Source organism: Carcharodon carcharias, chromosome 27 (assembly GCF_017639515.1).
Source record: "Carcharodon carcharias isolate sCarCar2 chromosome 27, sCarCar2.pri, whole genome shotgun sequence".
NCBI classification, from domain to species: domain Eukaryota; kingdom Metazoa; phylum Chordata; class Chondrichthyes; order Lamniformes; family Lamnidae; genus Carcharodon; species Carcharodon carcharias.
This window is the reverse complement of record NC_054493.1, coordinates 11,354,881-11,371,014: the sequence shown is the minus strand read 5'-3', so window position 1 is coordinate 11,371,014 and position 16,134 is coordinate 11,354,881. Positions and strand designations below refer to the sequence as shown.

The 16,134-nt window shown below is 43.1% G+C and overlaps 1 long non-coding RNA gene across 1 annotated transcript; it reads right to left on the bottom strand.

The window, feature by feature from the left end:
* Nucleotides 1–8,527: 8,527 nt before the first annotated feature.
* LOC121270620 lies at nucleotides 8,528–13,466 on the bottom strand. Its single transcript, XR_005941584.1, has 3 exons — nucleotides 13,413–13,466; nucleotides 12,833–12,944; nucleotides 8,528–8,941 (listed from the first exon to the last, which is right to left on the bottom strand). It is a non-coding gene; the product is annotated as an uncharacterized LOC121270620 (long non-coding RNA).
* Nucleotides 13,467–16,134: the final 2,668 nt, after the last annotated feature.

The following is a 16,134-nucleotide window of genomic DNA, read 5'->3' as shown; positions in this document are numbered from 1 at the left end:
ATCTCCCTGTCTTTTGCACAACTGTCTTGGCTACTTTCAAGTTATGCAGTTCCAGCTGTTGGGTTTATGTTGTGCATCAGGTAGGCTTTGCTTTTTGCTTCAATGTCAAATGTCATCTCTGCTGAGTAAGTCTCAAACTAGTCTTTGTTGTGGGTTCCACCTTTACCAAATGTTGTTGCTGCTGCTGTGTCAGAAATGATTGAATTCAGCAACTTCCAAACTTTATCAATATCAATGTTGATTGATAAAGCTATTATTGATGTGTCTGTAAAATATTTTGCTGTTTTGTTTCATGTTCCTTGATAATTTAATTTCAAAATGGAGGTGCCACTGTGAAGAATGTGGCAATCGGTAAGAATTGTTAGCAAGGATTAATCAGCACTTTCTAATTTGTGATGTTAATCAGTGGAACCTCTCAGACATTGAATTGTAAATTTTGCACCAAAGATCAATTTAGGATTGTGGCAAAAGTTCCTAATTTTACTGCAAGCTAATTCCTGGTGAGAATTCTTGAATTAAGCAGAAAGGTTGGAGATGGCAATTTTAAAATGAGACATTATGACATCTCCAGAATATTAAACTGCAGCCAGTTATAGGGTTGTTAACAACAGCAGAAACAACCCAAATATTGTCAGTTTATCAGACATGGATGTGATTAACAACAGCAATTACAGCAGAATCCAATCACTGCAGTCACTTGTGAACCCGCTCATGTCTCAGCAGGTGTTGTGACTGAGTGAATCCCGTCCCACACAAGGAGCAGGTGAATGGTCTGTCCCCGGTGTGAACTCGCTGATGTGTCAGCAGTTGGGATGACCAACGGAATCCCTTCCCACACATGGAGCAAGTGAACGGCTTCTCCCCAGTGTGAGTGCGTTGGTGTTCATTGAGGTCGATTGACTGCTGGAAGCTCTTTCCACAGGAAGTACAGCTGAATGGATTCTCCTTCGTGTGCATTCGGTGGTGTGACTCGAGGGCGAATACCTGAGTGAATCCCTTCCCACACACGAAGCAAGTGAATGGTCTCCCACCCGTGTGAATTCGTCGGTGTTCAGTGAGGATGGATGAAGACTTGAACCTCTCTCCACAGGTTGTGCAGCTGAATAGCTTCTCAGTGTGAACTCGCTGGTGTGACCGAAGGCCAGATGACCGAGTGAATCCCTTCCCACACACAGAACAGCTAAACGGCTTCTCTCCAGTGTGAATGCGTCAATGGATTTCCAGCCAAGATGAAGAATTGAATCGTTTACCACAGTCCTCGCATTTCCACGGTTTCTCCATGATGCCAGTATGTTTGTCTCCTTCCTGGTTGGACAATCAGTTGAAGCTCATCCACGCACAGAACATGTGTATGGTTTCTCCTCACTGTGAACAGTGTAATGTTTTTTTTCAGGCTGTATAACTGGCTAAAGCTCTTTCCACAGTTTGTGCACCGGAACACTCTCACTCGGGTGCGTGTGTCTCGGTGCTTTTCCAGTCACATTGATGTTTGAAATCTTTTCCCACAGACAGAACAGACAAACATTTCTTCTTCCACATTCAAAGATGAATTGAGTGACTTTGTCAAATCATGTTGTGATGTTCAGTTTCAGCCCCCTGTCTGTAAATCCACCTGTTCTAATACCTTGGAAAAGGAGTTTACAAAACTCATCACTGTAAGTGCAGGATAGAAATTCTGAACAGACAATTCTAGTTTTGATGGAACCTGTTTTCCTCACTTTTTCCTGCAAAGCAGGAAATCCTCATCCTCCTCCTCGTACTGGAGTCCAAACCTCAGAGTGAACAGCCATCCCTTAATTTATGGGATTTCCCTGTATTTAAGCCAACTATCTTAGGCCGCATGGTGCTGCGCACTGTTTGTCCCCTAAATTGGACCCCACTCATTGCACAGAACCCTGTCCCCTAGTGTTTCTGTGTTCCAACAGCTCTGTCAGCACCCCACCCAACACCCTCCCACCGACTCAAATGGCAGGGTGTCCTTTAATTTTTGTTGGTCAGCCTGCCAAACTCGTCACACCATCTCCAATATTCCTTTCCCCAACTGCCAGTTTTCTCCTTCCCTCCATTCTGGCTAGGTTGAGTTCTCAAGCCTCTCTGTGCAGAGTGAGAATATAATCAATGAATCAATCATTTTCTCTCCTGGTCACTGGGACCCAGTAGCCCCGCCCACTCTCTGTTGCTTCAGCAAGATGGCGGCACAGAAAGTAAGGATTCCAGTGCAGGTTGTTATTGGGGGTTTGGGGCCTCCAGCGGGTGTTTCTGAATCCTCCCCGCCCATCTCCCAGGGTTTCCTTCCTTCCCACAGATCAGATTCCTCATTGATTTGAGCCCAAAGTGTAACCTCTTATTTATTGTCCCCCCTCCCCCATCCTCTGATGTGAACCATCCTCCACTCGCTGACCCAGGATAGCGGCCGTTAACCTGGGCCTGTTCCCGGGAGGGAGAAGCCCCGCACTGGTGTTTATGAAGCCTCCCATCCCACTGTCTCCCTCCCTCATGACCCGCCCGGCAGTAATTTACTGGCTGAGAATTTCCACACAACCGCCTCAACTGTCCGCCATCACCCGCACTGCGCATGCTCTAGCTCACTGGAACTGGGGACTGATTGACGGAAGGTCTGGACCAATAGGAAGAGGGGTCGAGGTCCGAGTGGGAGAGGCTGATCCTCCAACCAATCGGAGCAAATGAGGGGCGGGGCTGCGCCCGGATCTCCCTCATTGGCTGAAACCTCTGCATCATTTTCAAAGCCGATTTGTCTCAAACTCCAGGAGAAAACTGGACCTTTGTGTTTGTGGCTTTAACCAGATGAAACCCTGTGGGTATGGAGCAAACATTTCAACATTTGTTAGTGAAATGGATTCATTCAGGACAGACAACAGGGTTGATTTGAAGGAACAGCACAGTGGAGTGAGAAAGGAAATTCAGTGGCAGGATTGGGGAGCTGGGACTTGTAACTGAAGGTTTGAGAACTGAAATAATCTGCAGTAAGAAAGGAGAAAATGACAACAAAACTGAATATGTAAATACATGGAGCACCATTACCAGATCTCTGGGCGAGTGCAGACCCAACAGCGCTCAAGAAGTTCGATACCACCCACCACAAGCAACCCACTTGATTGACAACCCATCCTCAAACATTCACTTCCTCCACCGCCAATAAACAGTAGCAGCAGTGTGTACCATCTACAAGAAGCACTGCAGAAACTCACCAAGTCTCCTCAGACAGCACCTTCCAAAGCCACGACCAGCACCATCCAGAAGGACATGGGCAGCAAACACATGGGAACATCTTGACCTGAAAGTTTCCCTCCAAGCCACTCACCATCCTGACTTGGAAATATATCACCATACCTTCACTGTTGCTGGGGCAAAATCCTGGAACTCCCTCCTTAACAGCACTGTGGACTGCAGAGGCTCAAGAAGGTAGCTCACCATCACCTTTTCAAGGGCAATTAAGGATGGGCAATAAATGCTGCCTTGGCCAGTGAGGCCAGCATCCAATGAATGAACTTAAATATAATGTCCCTCATCCCCAATTTCAATCGCTCCACCATTGGTGTCCATGCCTTCAGCTGCTTGGACACTAAACTCTGGAACTTACCTCCCTAAACCTCTCCACATTTTCACTTCACTTTCCTCATTTAAGACCCACCTTAACTTCTTTAACTAAGCTTTTGGTCATCTGACGTAATATGTTCTTAGGCTCCTGTGAAACTCCTTGGGACATTTTATTATGTTAAAAGCTCAAGATAAATATCAGCCATTGTTGTTGTAGCTCAGTCAGACCCAATCACTGACTGAGTGAGTGAATCTGTATCAATGTAACTCAGATGGACACAGCTTGGTAGAACAGACCTAGGGAGAAGGAAGTTCTGAACTAAACTCTGGACTTTCTGTTCTCTACAACTGGGAACAGCAAATATGAATTATGCAAATTTTCCTCACTCTAAATTAGCAAGCTTGGATAATGTTCCTGCCTGGTTTCACTTGGCATGCATATTAGCAGTTCATTCAGTCAACAACAGAAGTTAATGGGTTTTTGATGCAGATAAACATTGTTGCTCACCATCTCTAAGATGTCTCATAGTAAAGTGTGCTCATAAAGACAGACGCAAATGATGCTGTAATTGAACAAGAGGAAATGGCAGAGCTCGTACAGATTCTTTCCTTTAAATAATCGGTCTTCAGAATAGAGTATCAGGAAAAGCGACCGAGGGAGTCGTGGAAACCGAGGTGCAGTGCAGATCTGCTGGCTTCCTTCCTGTCTTCTACATGGACGTGATTTATGCGCCAGAAAGCTTCTCAGCTGGAACACAGAAGGATCAAATATAATTAAAGCATCATTCTCAAAACTGTTCCCAGTAAAGTTCTTGGATTTTGTTTAAAAGCTAACTGTGTTCAATTTCAAATGAGCACCATATGATTTGCATTACCTGATTACTGGCGCTCTTTTGTCCAGCAGTCATCTTTGCAATTCGATGTTGCTGTATATTTCAGAGATTTCAATACAAATGAGGACATCAATATCAGATAAAATATTGATATTAAATAGAGATTATCGGAACAAATACTAAGCAAAGTTTGTTGAATTTTGCCCTCCGAGGGTGAGAAAGGTGTTCCTAATGATTAAGCAGAAAGCAATGCTGCCTAAGACATTTGCTGGATGGACACTTCTACATCTTGAAATTCTAAACAAGCTGAGGCACCAGGGTGAAACCAACAGTTGTCTTCCTGCAACAAGTGACATGGCCTCTCAGTCTAACCATTGGGATCCTCCAAACATTCTGGTAGTGGAGCACTGCCCTGTTTGCTGCACAAATATTAATCTGTGTAACATTTTGTTCCAAGAACAAAAATATTTTAAAGCAAATAAAGTAAACAAAGTATTGAACATGTGATCTTGGCAGGGCTCTATTAAACTCTGACAATCATTTTCCTCTGTAATATAACACCCTCGATTAACGGGTTGTGGAGCAAAAGTAATAAGATTGTATAAATTAACTCGGAAATAATGAGATGTTTGCCATATGAACATGATATAATTATGCAATTGATCTCTTGTCGAATTTACAAAAGTTATTTTTTCTGATCAAAGTATATTCGGAACCCAAGTCTAAATCTTCATGTCATTGGGTCAGGGAAACCCTGTGAATTAAGGCAAATTAGGCATAGATTCTGCAGAAACTCCTTTTTCAAAAGGGAATTGGGAAATTAAATGAATAGGAGAAAAAACACAGGTTTTTTTGAAAGAGAAGAAAATTGCAATTAATTTGTTTGCCCTTTAAAAAGGAGACAGAGATCAGATGATGGAAGGGCCTCTTATGCCATTGTATGGATACATGGTGCTATGCCATTTTATGATTACATCTCTCTACAGCATTCCTGATAATAGCAGCTGAATTCCATTTCTCCGAAACGCCAAGGCCTTCACTTGTTTCTGTGTAAATCTCAGGTTCAAAACCATCCAGAAGCAATATCAAAGTTTACTTATCTAAGTGTGAGTAAAAATTGCATCATTCCTGGGACATGCCTTATTCTCTCTGTCTGTGTCTGTGACATTTGTCCCTCTGTTCCTTTTTGCAAAGTGTGATATTCTGAGAAGCTGTTTTCCCCTGGCTGGAGCATCTAGAACTGGGCTCACATTCTCCAGATGATGTGTCGGCCACTTAGGACTGAGGTGAGTCACTCAAAGTCTGGTGAATCTTTGAAATTTTCTGCCCCAGATGCCTGTGGATGCTCAGTCATCAAGTATTCAAAAGTGAATTGGATAGATTCTTGTCCCGTGCTTTTAAGTGACAGGGTGACCAGGGAAAGGTGGGGGAAGAGGCACAGACAGGTCCAGATATTCCTTTTCTCGTAACTATTCTCTGATTTTAGACAGACATCATTAGAGTCTATGTGTGGACTGTAGTAGTGGCTGGCTGGTTAAGGTGATGGATTTAAAATTCATTGGGATTTCCCCACATAGTTTAGAATCATACTGATTGTTCCTGGCTTTAACTGACAGTCTGTAAATTAATTATCGGTTAAATGGAATAAAAACCTTCCAGATCTGATCCCAAATCCCATGCTCATGCTCAATGACAAGAAAACTTCTCACTGAATTTGCTCAGTCTCCTGAGGTCAGAAGAGGGAGGAAGGTGGATTTTGCTGTAATGGGTTGTAAGATGATCGAATGACTGTGAAGGCAGTCGGAGTGGGGATAAAAATGAACCAATTATAGAAAGTTACAGCACAGAAAGAGGCCATTCAGTCCAGTGTGCTGCTTTGAAAGAGCCGCTGTGATTGGTTGTTCTGAAGGGATATTTATGCCAGTTTGAACGGCACAAATTAAAATCTGTCCCATTTCCACCCACATTTAGCCCTGCACCATCATCTCTATGTCTCATGTCTTGCAACTGATCACATCCTTCCATCTTGCCCTTTCACTCCCTCCCTCTGCATTGTTTTTCACCTGTTACATCTCTGACTTTTCCAGCTCTGATGAAAGATCATCCAGCTGCGAGATTCACTCAGTTTCTCACTCCACAGATGCAGCCAGACCCAGTTTCATTTCATATGGGATTTTGGTTCATGCTGACAGCCCACACAGCACCAAGAAAGAACCCAGGCCACGGCAGTAAAAGTGCTGAATCCAAACCACCAGAGAAGCTGGCAGGCAGCTTTCCAATTAGATGATAATCATCTCTTTACCCATTGCTGCCCTTCAGTTCACTGACACTACGGACAGGGTTCTCAAACAAAATGGTTTGTTTGGTTAACATTTGGTCACCGGTCTTCGAGCCTGGGAAAGCATTGACTCTGAACCAATAATCTTACACAAATCAACATCAATCAGCCGGAATGTGCGTGTTTGAGGGAAGCTTTCTGAACCATCAGGGCTGCAAATGGAAGCAAGTGGAAGATTCTGTCGATTTTTAGACTGTAGAAGGGAAGAGCTAATGTCACATAGCTGTAAGGTGTTATATTCAGTTAATATTTAACAACAAAGATGAATTCTTGTTCACACTTAAATATGTTCTGATAATGTTCCTATTTCTTATGATTGATAATCATCAATCTTTCTTGATAAACCTGCAGCAGACTAATACATCGTTGTTATGCTATACTCAGCACTGTGATTGGATTTGTCAGATGTTTGTATCACTCTGAGCTTGGATTGTGCACTGTAATGTCTTCACTCTTCTCTGGTGATCTTCCCCAGAAAGGCTGGGATAGATAGAATCATTTGGTCTGTAAGATACAGTCAGTGTGAGGATGGTAATGGAACAATTTTCTGTCAAAGCTCACTGACAGCTGATCACTTACAAAGTGATTATGTAAAAATCTAATTCAAACAATCACAGTCACTGCGGTGATTCTCTGGCTACAATGGGACGGATAAGAAAGGAATCAGGAGTGTGCAATCCCACCCAGCTGGACAACAGTGGAGAGACATTGGAGGAGGGTGGTTTGGTCAATGGTGCCAAAGACTGCAAACTGGCTGAGAAGGACAATGGGAGATAGTTTAATCTCAGTCACATTCACGTAGGATACAATTTGTGACTTTGCTAAGAGCTGTTTCAATACTGTGACAGGAGCAAACGTTTAATTGGAGCGATTCAAACATGGAGTCCCAGGGTTTATGGGCATAGATTTGGGAGATGACAAGGATTTTGGAGAGGAAAGGGCAGTTAGAAATGGGCTGGGGGTCAGCAAGGGCATTGGCATCACGGATGATCTAGTGGACGGGAGGGAAGCAGCAGAGGCAGCTGATCGAATTTTCTCAATTTTAGTGACAAAGAAGCTCCATGATCTCCTCACACTTGTTGGGGGTGAGGATGGAGGAGACAGCAGAGAGGGAGAGCCCTTCAAAAAGAACTAACTTGTGTTGGAGATATTAAAAAGAATCGACACTGTTTTTAACACAAAGTTAATTTATTTGATCTTTATCGACAATATTAGTCCCCATAACTGGGTTGCAGTTTATTATCACCAAAAAAGAGCCCAAAGAACATAGTTCAGTCCTGGATATGATTAACAGCAAAATCCAGTCATTGTCATTACTTGTGAACTTGCTGGTGTCTCAGCAGTGTAAAGAAATAAGCAAACCCCTTCCCATATTCAGATCATGTAAATGGTCTCTCCCCAGTGTGAACTCGTTGGTGGGTCAGCAGGTTGGATGATTGCTTAAATCCCTTCCCACATTCAGAACAAGTGAACAGTCTCTCCCCAGTATGAACTCGCTGGTGTCTCAGAAGGTTGGATGGGTGAGTGAATCCCTTCCCACACTCAAGGCAGATGAATGGTCGCCCCCCCCCCAGTCTGAACCCGGTGGTGTGCTAGCAGGATAGATAACTGAGTGAATCCCTTTCCACGCTCAGGGGAGATGAACAGCCACTCCCCAGTGTGAACTCGCTGGTGTACAGTGAGTTGAGATGAGCGCCTGAACCCAGTCCCGCAGTGAGAGCACCTGAATGGTCTCTCATCAGTGTGAGCATGTTGATGGGACATCAGTTCCATGGAACCTTTATAGCACTTCCCACAGTCCAGACATTTAAAAGGTCTCACTTCAGTGTGAACTCGCTGGTGTGTCAGCAGATAGGATGAACGAGTGAATCCCTTCCCACACCTGGAGCAGGTGAATGGTTTCTCCCCAGTGTGAGTGCGCCAATGACTTTCCAGGTCAGACGGGGATTTGAATCCCTTCCCACAATCCGCACATTTCCACGGTTTCATCCCGTTGTGATTGCATTTATGTTTTGCCAGGTCAGATGATTGGTTGAAGCCTCGTCCACAAACAGAACACGTGTACGGTTTCCCTCCACTGTGAATGGTGCTTTTTCCTTCCATGTTCAAAATTCAATGATATTTAGGTTATGATAAATTGGACAACTCTGTCAGATCCTGGTGTGATGATTGGTTTGAGCTGCTCGACTGCAAATCCTCTCCACCTAATACCCTGTGAAATTTATTTAAAACAGAAAAAGGGAGTGAGAGAGAACCCACGAAAACACAAAGGCAGGTTGTGAAATTGAGTTGAATGAATCTAGTAATTTATGGGGCTGGCACCAGGAAAAAGTGACCATGAAAACTGCTGGATTATCAAAATATCCAACTGGTTCACGAATGTCCTTTAGAAACATAGAAACTCAGAGCATTCAATATGATCATGGCTGTTCCTCTATCTCAACGCCATATTCCCGCTTTCTCTCTATACCCCTTGATGCCCCTAATATCAAAAAAATGATCAATTTATTTCTTGAATAAACTCAGTGACCCAGTCTCCATAGGCTTCTGTTACCTCATCAAAAACCTGAAGCAACTTAGTTGAATGTGACTTTACCTTAACAAATCCATGCTGGCTTTCTTTAATTAACCCACATTTGCTCAAGTGACTATTAAATTTGTTCCGAATGACCATTTCTGGAAGCTTCCCCAGCACTGAGATTAAACTGACTGCTCTGTAGTTGTTGGGCTTCTCTTTACATCTTTTCTGAACAAAGGTGTAACATTTGCAATTCTCCAGTCCCTGTGTCAGCAACTCAATCTTAGGAAGACTGGAAAATTATGGCCAGCTCTTTCACAATTTCCACTTATTTCCCCTCAGTATCCTTGGATGCATCTCATCCATTCCCAGGCCTTTGTCAACTTTATCACACAGCCGATCCAATATCTCCTCCTTATCAATTTTAAACCTCACAAGGGTCTGAACTATCTCCTCTTTCACAATCACCTGTGCAGCATATTTTACCTTGATAAAGGCAGGTGCAAAATATTCATTTAATACCTCATCCATGCATGCTGCATCCATGTGTAAGTCATCTTTTTGGTCCCTAATTGCCCCACTCCTCCTTGTAACACCTTTTACTGTTTATATGCCCATAGAAGACTTCTTGATTTATTTCCATGTTAGCTTTCAGTCTCTTTTCATGCTCTCTCTTTGCTTCTTGTATTTGGTTTTCCAAATCCCTCTGAACCTTCTCTATTCAGCCTGCTTCTTGGTTTTATTATCCGGCTGACATGTGTCATAAGCACACTTTTTCTCCTTTATCTCAATCTCTTTTCTCATCGAGGGGGCTGTGGATTTATTTACTGTGCCTTTCCCCTTCATGGGAATATGTCTTTCTGTCAGTATTATCTCTTCTTTAAAGGCAGTCCATTGCTCAGTTACAGTTTCACCTGCCAACCTTTGATTCATAAGACCATAAGACATAGGAGCAGAAGTAGGCCACTCGCCCCATCGAATCTGCTCCGCTATTCAATGAGATCAGGCTGATCGGAGAATCCTCAATTCTACTTTCCTGCCTTTTCTCCATAACCATTGATATTCTTACTGATTAAAAATCTGTCTATCTCAGCCTTGAATATACTATCCTCTGAGAGAAGAAATTCCTCCTCATCTCTGTCTTAAATGGGCAACCTTCTGAGATTATACCCCCTGGTCCTAGACTCTCTCACAAGGGGAAACAACCTCTCAGCACCTAACTTGTCAAGAGCCCTAAGAATCGTATATGTTTCAATAAGGTCATCTCTTATTCTTCAAAACTCCAATGAGCACAGGCACAACCTTCTCAATCTCTTCTCATAAGAAAATCCCTCCATACCCGGGATCAACCTAGTGAATATTCTCTGGACTGCCTCCAATGCCAGCATATCTTTCCTTAGATAAAGGGACAAAGATTGGGAAACTTTTAAAGATCAACAAAGGGTTACTAAAATAAAATAAAAAGAGCAAAGGTAAATTATGAAAGAAAATTAGTGCAAAATATAAAAACTGATCGCAAAAGCTTCTACAAGTACATAAAAGGATAGAGAATAGCTAAAGTGAATGTTGGTCCCTTAGAGGGTGAGACTGGGAAATTAATAGTGGGGAATGCAGATATGGCAGAAACGCTTAATCAATATTTTGCCTCAGTTTTCACAGTGGAGGACACAAGTACCAGCCCAACACTAACAGGTAGTGCAGAGGGTATAGAGAAGGAGGAACTTAGAACAATCACCATCGCTAGAGAAAAAGTACTGAGCAAACTCTTGGGATTAAAGGGTGACACATCCCCAGGAGCTGATAGCCTACATCCCAAGCTCTTAAAGGAAGTGGCAGCCAAGATAGTGGATGCATTGGCTATAATATTCCAAAATTCTCTGGATTCTGGAAAGGTTTCAGTGGTTGGAAAAATGCTAATATAATGCCCTTAATCAAGAAAGTGCGGGGGAGCGGGGGGGTGCGAGGCAGAAAGTAGGAAGCCATAGACCAGTTAGTTTAACCTTTGTCGTTGGGAAATTGTTGGAATCCATTATTAAGGAAGTAGTAATGGGGTATTTGGAAAGTCAAAATGCAATCCATCAGAGTCAGCATGGTTTTATAAAGAGTAAATCGTGTTTGACTAATTTTCTAGATTTCTTTGAAGATGTGACAAGCAAAGTGGATATTGGGGATCCTGTAGATGTAGTATATCTGGACTTCCAGAAGGCCATTGATAAGGTGCTGCACAAAAGATTAATACACAAGATAAGATCACACGGAGTTAGGGGTAATATATTACCTTGGATAGAGGATTGGCTAACCACCAGAACGTAAAGAGTTGGGATAAATGGGTCTTTTTCTGGATGGCAAGCTGTAACTACACAGCCACAGGGTTCAGTCCTTGGGCCCCAACTATTTGCAATCTATATTAATGACTTGGATTCAGGGGTAGAAGGTACAATAGCTAAATTTGCAGATGACACCAAAATAGGTGGGAAGGTAAGGTGCAATGAAGAAATAAGAGATTTACAAATGGATATGGACAAGTTAGGTGGATGGGCCAGAAGTTGGCAGATGGAGTTTAACATGAATAACTGTGAGGTTATCGATTTTGGTCAGAAGAATAAAAAGGTGACTTATTATTTGAATGGGGAGAAACTTCAGAATCCTTCAGTGCAGGTGGATTTGGATCTCCTCGTGCATGAATCGCTGAAAGCTAGTGTGCAAATACAGCAGGTAATAAGGAAGCCAAATGGAATTTTGGCTTTTATTGCTAAGGGAATAGAGTATAAAAATAGGGAAGTGTTGTTGCAACTGTACAAGGCATTGGTGAGACCGCACCTGGAATACTGTGCACAGTTTTGGTTCCCTTACTTGAGAAAGGATGTCGTTGTATTGGAGACAGTTCATAAGAATTTAATTAGATTAATTCCAGAGATGCGGGGCTTGTCTTATGAGGAGACACTGAGCAGGTTAGACCTATACTCGCCAGAGTTTAGAAGGATGAGAGGAGATCTAATTGAGGTGTATAAGATGCTAAAGGGGTAGAAAAAGTAGACGTGGAGCGAATGCTTCTCCTTGTGGGGCATTCTAGAATGAGAGGCCATAGTTTTAGGATAAGGGGTGGTAGATTTAAACCAGAGGTGAGGAGGAATTACTTTTTTCAAAGGGTCGTGAATCTGTGGAATTCACTACCTCAGAGTGCAGTAGATGCCGGGACGCTGAACAAATTTAAGGAGGAAATAGACAGATGTTTAATTAGCAACGTGTTGAAAGGTTATGGGGAGAGGGTGGGAAATTGGAGTTGAGGCCGAAATGAGATCAGCCATAATCGTAATGAATGGCAGGGCAGGCTCGAGGGGCTGAATTGCCTACTCCTGCTCCTAGTTATTATGAAAACTGTTTACAATATTCCAGGTGTGATCTAACTAGTGCCTTGTATAGTTTTAGAAATACTTCCCTATTTTTATAATCCAGTCTCTTTGAAATTCCAACTTACCTTGGTCAGATCTATTCTTACCCCACTGAAGTTGGCTTTCCCCCAGTAAATTATTCTTATTCTTACTTTAAATATTTGCACACAGGCAGAACAGATAAACCGTTTACCTTCCACATTAAAAGTTTGATGATATTCAGGTCCTGATGAATCACATGACTGTCAGATCTTGATGTGGTTTGGTTTGAGTTTCCCGTCAGTCAATTCTCTGCCTCTAATACCCTGGAAAAGAAATTTCCAAAATCCATGACTGTCAGTCCAGGACAGGCATTCAGAGGAGACAAATATTTCTTTTGGCTTGTGTCTGCTGCGTGTAAATTCTCCGCTTCTAAACCCCGGCAAAGGAGTTTCCAAAACCAATCCCTGATGGTCCAGGATAGAAATTCACAACATTCCTCCTGCGGGCAGGGACAGAAGACTGCGCATACGCATTGCTGCACATTGCCCCTAGAAAGATGGCAGCGGCGCATGCCCATTGCTCACGATAGCAGCACAACTGCACATTACCCCCACATACAAATGGCAGCCATTTACTCGGGCCTCTCTCCAAAGGCAGAGCAGGCCCCACCTGCCGCCGCCTCGTTCGATTCGACCACAGAACCAGTAGCTTCTTATTCACGGTTTCAAGCTTCCACTGGGTGTTCATTAAGCTCCCCAATAACTGCGCCGCTTCCATTCCTTCTCACTCACCGACTCCCTGTACTCCGGCATTTCTCAGTCTTTCGAACGGCTGCGGCCGGTGCTGCGCATGCTCTAGTTTGAGCTCACACTGCGCATGTTCCTACACTGCCCGGTACTGCGCCTGCGCAAGGATCACCTCTTGTTAGGGTAATTGGACGATAGATATAATACGGGCCGGGCCAGCGCCACCTTCATACCGTGAATAAGCTTGCCCTAAATAGCCAAGTGGTTATGGTACTGGGTTTGTAACCCCAAGATCAAGAATTCAAATCTCACAATGGCGTTAAAAATATTCATACCGTGAATGAATTTTAAAAAGGGCACATTCTATCCCGCGGCGAATGCTGGGCAAGCAGACCGCTATTGAACTGTGATTTTGTTCAATGGAAACTTATGTTTTGTGATCTGATGCTGAATGGAGCCGCAGGACCAAGACATAAAATTATTAAGCCAATTAGTACGGCAACCAAAGTGCACTGGCCCTCCACCAATGTTCCTTCCCGGGTATAATTAACAGCAGAACAAACCCCTATTGTTAGATGTGAAGTCACTGGAGTCTCAGTCGGCAGTGTGAACAAGTGACTTTTCTTCCCATGCAAAGAAAATTCAAACTCCGTGTTGTCAGTAGGAATGTAGGAATTTTGGATCAAAGCCTCTGAGCATTTAAATCTGGAGTGTTAACAGGAGGGCAAAGCGAGTGAATCCCTTGGCACAAATGCAGTATCTGCATGGTCTCTCTCAGGTCTCACTGTGTTGTTGTGTCAGCGAATATGATAGCCAAGTGAATCATTTCCACTTCTTGTGAAGAAGTCATATGGACTCAAAACGTTAACCCTGTTTCTCTCTCCACAGATGCAGCCAGATCTGCTGAGTTTGTCCAGCGTTTCTTGTTTTTATTTCAGATTTCCAGGATCTGCAGAATTTCAGTAGTGTCCAAGACTTCCCACATATTACAGGACATGCATTCCACACGACCGAGCTGCCCTGGCATGTCGTAACCTTATTTTACATTGGTTTACTTATATTAATTCATGTTAAGGGCCCTGACCTCCTCTTATTCCTACTGTTTCTTACTCAAATCCAAGTCGCTACTTCTTCAAAAGTAATAGGTTTCTCTAATTTACGGCTGTTTAAAGACATTGCCTAACAACCAATGAACTTACTGTTTTACTGTGATGTCACTATTCAATTTATTTTTTGAAACTCAGCTCCGAAGGTGAGGTTTACACCCAGGCATATTTCTGCTCAGCTGCTCCTGTTCCCAACTTAGAATAATTCCTATGTAAACCACACCTCTTTCCCCATGCACAGAATTTCCATGTGGCCCTAATTCACTGCTCACTTGGTCTCCGTCTCACTCTGACATAGTCACCTGTTTCCTAGCACACTCCATACTGACTTTGTGGTTTGAAAAGCCTGTCTCTTTTATAGACCCTCTGATGAATCACTAGCTAGTTTAGCTTCCTGCAACAATAATCAACACCATTTGAACCAAATGCTTTCAGGTGATTGACAGATAGCTGCTACTGCAGGCATTTCCCTACTTAACAAGCTAACATAACTTACTTATGTCAGGTCTTGATTCTTAATCTATAGTTAAACCTGAAAAGGACTTACCAGAACTTACTTTGTGAGCCGAATTCACCACTCACTCAGTCTCCGTCTCACTCCGGCACAGTTGCCTGTCTCTTTGCATGCACCTTACTGCCTAAATGCTTATATGACAAAACAGTTTGTGGTGCATGGCCTCAGGGTGAGGTAAAGATATACTCATGAATTATTACACCACAGAATGAGGCCATTCAGCTCTCTGTAAGAGCATTTGGTGAAACAAAGAAACGCCTGGAGGACCTGTCAATGGCAGAATAATGAACAAGTGCCATCTGAAAACAAAAAAGAAACAGTAAACGAGAAAAAAAAAAACAAATACAAAGGAAAACAAAATGGGGACGCATTTGCAGTGAAAATTGTTGAACTCAGTCTGAGTGTAAAGGTTGTAAAGAGCCCAGTCGAAAGATGAGGTGCTGTTCATTGACTGTATCTTGAGCTGCTTTCGAACATTACGGGAGGCCGGGGACCGGGAAGTCAGTGTTAAGATCTGGATCACTGGTCATTTCAATTCTCCACTTTGGCATTGTAAATTAATTGGTTCACATCCCTGTGAAGTGAATATAGATGCTTAACATCAAACATTTCTATCCAAACAAACATCTGCTCAAACACTACCTCTCTTAACAAATTTCCACCCAACATACACTCACAAATGACACTGTCACTTTGATACTTGCTGCCCAGCAGTTGGTTTCAGGCATGTCTGGCTTTCCTGAGCCTTAACCCCCTATTAAGTGGAATGCTGAAGAGGGTGAAATGATTCACACTCTGCTGAGTGTAATTCCTAGAATACAAATAAACTGTGGTCAAATGAGAAGGAAGCTGTGGGTTTCCAGTTCTGTCAGTCCTCCTATTGTCTCAGACAGGATTACAATTGGAGACATGATGCCAGCTATCTGAACCCGCCAGCCTGGGCTCGCCTGAATTGGTGAATGGGAATAAAGTGAACGTCTAGTTACATGGTCACACCTTTAAAAAATGTACCTTAATTTTCTTGCCTGCAGATTGTGCCGGTAGATTCCCTGCAGCGTGTGCTCAGGTTCACAAAACCAAACCCCAGGAAACCAAGCATAACACATGCACCACATACATATGAATAAAGCACAATCTGTAACAGGGC